General features: G+C 38.4%; 1 non-coding gene across 1 annotated transcript; it reads left to right on the top strand.

Moving 5' to 3' along the window:
- Nucleotides 1-3,083: 3,083 nt before the first annotated feature.
- On the top strand, nt 3,084-3,156 carry Trnaa-agc (transfer RNA alanine (anticodon AGC)). The gene has a single exon. It is a non-coding gene; the product is annotated as a tRNA-Ala (tRNA).
- The last annotated feature ends 1,584 nt before the right edge of the window (nt 3,157-4,740 follow it).

Raw genomic sequence — 4,740 nt, 5'->3', positions numbered from 1 at the left:
CCTTTATTTTAGCTCAGGACCATATACATGGAATATACAAAATACAGGCAGTAACATACACAATATAGATACATGAGACAATATGATAAAAAAAATGAATAAACGGCTCTATCCACACAATAGCTGAGGTGGCATAAAAGATCGTAATCATATTACTGGTAATAACAGTAATGATATTGGAGAGAAAAAAAAAGCATTGAGAGTTATAACAGTTAGTGCACAGATTATATAACCCAAATTTCAACTAGAGACCTTAGTTGGTTACAGTAGTCAGGTTCAGGGGGGCTAAATACGAAAATTGAATGTAGAAAAACTTTAACTTGATAGTATTCACAGTACCTAATAATGAAAAAGAAAAATATCAGCAGTAAACAATAATAATGACAGAATCTGGAGATGACACCTTGCCAATACAGAGATTAAGTCCTTTAGGGAACAAAAGCCTCATTTTCCCATCTTTCCCACAATTTAGATCTTCTTGCTTCACTCCCTGGGATGCTGTGTATGAGCGAATTGCTGCTGTTTCTCACTCAGGTTATCAGAGGAGACATTCTTTTCTTTACAATGATTTTTAAGTTGTCCAGACGCTTTTCTATGATCATGTATGTGGCGAAGTGGTGGTAAGGAGTGTTTGTGAGGCGTCTCAAAATGTCATTGTGTACAACAGTGATACGTCTAATGGTCTCTCGGGAATAGTTCGTCCAGCGGGAACACGTTTAAATACTGTAGCAGTACAAGCGGAAGAGCAGCAGTTGTATTGTTCGCCGATCCTATCTTTTTGTCAAGACTTTGAATCAGTCTATACTTCTTTTACTCTTGAAGCAAGCTTCTCAGGAATAAGGAAAAAATTTTCAAGATTGTTTCCATTTACTTTTTCTTTTGTTAGTCAATGGCCCAGTTCATCATCTCTCGACGGCGGTTTCAGGACTGGAACACAAATTTATATACGTTTATTACCACAGGCGTACGTTTGAATTTCAAACATAACGTCATTAGGATATAGAATTCCTAATGGTCGGCAACCTGAACATTCGTTGTACTCTGTAGGACGCGCCCTTTACAGCGGCTTGCAGCCAAGGGCAGCAGAGAAGGGCATGATTCCCGTCTCTGGCTGATAGTCTTGATTTGCTTCGTTGTTGGTAGTTGTGCCCAGGAGCGTTTTTGTCGCTCGTGTCCTCTTTCGGACTCTCATGAATGTTCTGTGGTTTCCTCGGAAAAGGCAGGATGAAGTCCGTGTCCCTCTATATATTCAACGCAGACCTTGTTGATTTATATTCACAACTAATCAAAGTAGAAGCAACAACAAGTACATTTGGAACATCATATTTCAGTGATATACCAAGTAGACAACGATTTTTCCTGAGAAACCAAGAAGATATTTCTAAAAACTGAACAAGTACGGATAAGAAGGCTTACCTCCTGGGCAAAGTCCATTTTAATCATAGGGAATGCACTCAGATATTTTTTTAATAATGTATAAAGATATATGTGACGCATTTTTATTTATTTTGCCGAGGTACAGTTGCCCTAACAGTAATGTATGTAGAAAGACAGAAGGGCGAAACGTCTGAATGATGAACCCCATAGTTTACTCTTATTATTTGAAGGCCTCTCTTGTATGCTGATTATGTCCTGTTTGCATAGACGGTCCAATCATTAGTGTGAAGTATTACTTATGATCTTCCTGGGACAGTTCTTGCTGATGGGGTGCGATTATTATTATTATTATTATTATTATTATTATTATTATTATTATTATTATTATTATTATCATTATTGTTGTTGTTGTTGTTGGTTGTTGTTGTTGTTGTTGTTGTTAAGCATGTAATTTTATGGAATTTGCATACCGAAGGATTAGAACTGTGTATAATAACAGAAAACTACAAACAGAATCTGAAACATATCAGCAGTCACGGATAACATGGCAAGAGGTATGATCATCCATAACCAATATATAAATAGTGTAGGGCGTTGAGGAGTTCAGTGCCTCATCACGTGGGAACAATATCACTCTCAGACAGGGATGTACTGTATTACGGTATAACTAATGTTTAGCTTATAAGTATTGCAGAAATCGAGTCCTCTCTCCAGCCTCCCTCCTCTTCTGCAGTTGTGGAGAAACCTGCTTCTACTTTCAGCGGTGTCTTGCTGCCATTTTTCGGTAGCCTCATGAGCTTATTTTTCATTGTCTAATTTTTTTTTTTATCTAGAGTCAAGTATGCTCGGCGTAGTCCTTGTTTTACGCTGCCTCTAGCGTAGCTGTCTATGTATCAGTTAATGCCAAGGATTAGAGTTGCTTATTCACCTTGTCTGAAAGGTTCATGGTAACTGCATTGCAATGTTTTTGGTTGATTATATTTTACCATAGGGCATTTGGGTTTATCTTGATGTTTATCTCGGAACTTTTTTCATCTTTTTGTTAGGTGTTATATCGAAGAACATTTTCACGTTAAGGATTATGTATAGTTTTTTAGCCACTTCCTGAAGAATTTTTTCAGAATGTTACTTTTGGTTGGGTGTTGCTTTCAGTGCCACTGCTGTGGTTTTCTTAGGGGTTCTCTTACTTATAGTCTTAAGAATATTTCAGGGCACCTCGAGTTCTCCGTGATGCTGTAGACTTTGTCACATTAAGAAAATCACTGAATAAACAACTCATCCCGAGTTGCGTTCCGCACTGTTCATACTTATTATATTAGAAACATTAGTAACATCTGTTACGCTTTCTGCATATATATAGTACATTTATATATATATATATATATATATATATATATATATATATATATATATATATATCATATATATATATATATATATATAAAGTTTATTGCTTGTAACTACCAGAGTCGCCTGCTCTGATTCTTATCGTTAGTCTATTGTGAGCCATCTGGATTATTTTTTGCTGTAAAAGACAATTTTGCAAGCGTGCCCGTAGCTTACAGTGGCATAGAAAACGGAGGTCCCCTGTTGGATGTCTCGCCAGCTCTCCCAAGAGAGATCCTCACGAACCAGCGGTGCGCATTGTTGAGCCCAAAGATAACTTTCACTACCATTATTGAGTTGAGCTTTGCAGTTATTTATCAGGGGATGTAGCTCAGATGGTAGAGCGCTCGCTTAGCATGTGAGAGGTACGGGGATCGATACCCCGCATCTCCAGCAACATTTTCAAGTGACTCGTTTTGAGTGAAAGGAACTCAAATTGTGGAGATGAACGTCTCTAAGCATCTCAGTGTTAGTTGTGAAGCTGCATTCGTCAGCCATGATTTTGAATGAGGTCAACGATTAGAGACGCTATTACGTTAGTGGAATGAAATTCACAATCGAGATTGAAAGAAAACAAGCAAAGAAAGCGCCGTAAATTCTTCGGCGCAATCGAGTTTCCTGTACACCGTATAATGCTATATGAAACTCTCAACCACGGCCCATGAAACTCTCAGCCGCAGTCCATGAAACGTCAAGGCTCTGTGGTGGCCTGTTTCATTGGCACCTATAGCGGTGCCATAAGCACAATCACGGCTGGCTAAATCTAACCTTAAATCAAATAAAGACTACTGAAGTTAGAGGGCTGCAATTTGGGATGTTTATTGATTGGTGGGTGGATGATCAACATACTAATTTTCAGCCCTTTAGCCTCAGCAGTTAATTAGATCTGAGGGGGGACAGAAAAGTGCAGAAGGACAGACTAATAGCCACTCAATAGTTTTCTTTTGAAGAAAACTGAAACGGAAGGTCACGAGCTATAGAGAGAGAGAGAGAGAGAGAGAGAGAGAGAGAGAGAGAGATTTTGATTTGATTTATATAGATTTTTGGCATAATGCCAAGCACTGGGGCAACAAAGGCCATTCATCGCTGAAACGGAAATTGACAGTAAACGGCTTGAAAGTTGTGAAAACCTATGAAGCAATTGTTAGGAGAGGGTGGACAGGAAGATGATGGAAAGAGAATATGAATTGAGGTACAGTAAAAGGAATGACAGTGGTTGCAGCTAAGGACCGAAGGGACGCTGCAAAGAACCTTAAGTAATGCCTACATGCACTACCCCCTACGGGTATACGTATATATATATATATATATATATATATATATATATATATATATATATATATATATATATATATATTTCTTCGTGAAGTTAATGGCATTGTTCGCCGATTCTATCTATTTATCAAGACTTTGAATGACTCTATAATTCTTGCACTCTCGAAGCAAGCTACTCAGAAATGAAATATCATCCAACATTCCTCCTATTCACGGGCCGTTTCCACACCTCTCCGGGGCGTTTTCAGCCCTGGATTACAAATTGATATAAATAACTTTTATTACTGAATGGGGACATTTGGATTTAAACACGACGTCATTAGGGTGCAGAATTTCTATCGGTCGGCAACATGGGCATTCGTCGTAATTCGTAGGACGCGTCCCATAGTACAGCGGCTTGCAGCCAAGGGCGTGGGCAAGGGCTTGATTTCCTTCTCTGGCTGATAGTCTCGATTTGCTTCGTTGTCAGTAGCCGTGTCCAGGGGTGTTTTGTCGCTTGTCTTCCTTTGGTTTCCCATGGATGTTCTGTTGTTGAATTATACTCACAGCTAATCAAATTACAAGCAACAATAAGGCACATTTGGAACATTATTACTCTCAATGCATTTTTTTTCTCACCAATATTATTACTGTTATTACCATTATTATGATTACTAGCTTTTATGCTACCTCAGCTATTTTGTGGATAAGTGCCGATTGTTC

This window comes from Macrobrachium nipponense, chromosome 5 (assembly GCF_015104395.2).
Source record: "Macrobrachium nipponense isolate FS-2020 chromosome 5, ASM1510439v2, whole genome shotgun sequence".
NCBI lineage: Eukaryota > Metazoa > Arthropoda > Malacostraca > Decapoda > Palaemonidae > Macrobrachium > Macrobrachium nipponense.
This window is presented reverse-complemented; position numbering and strand designations above follow the sequence as displayed.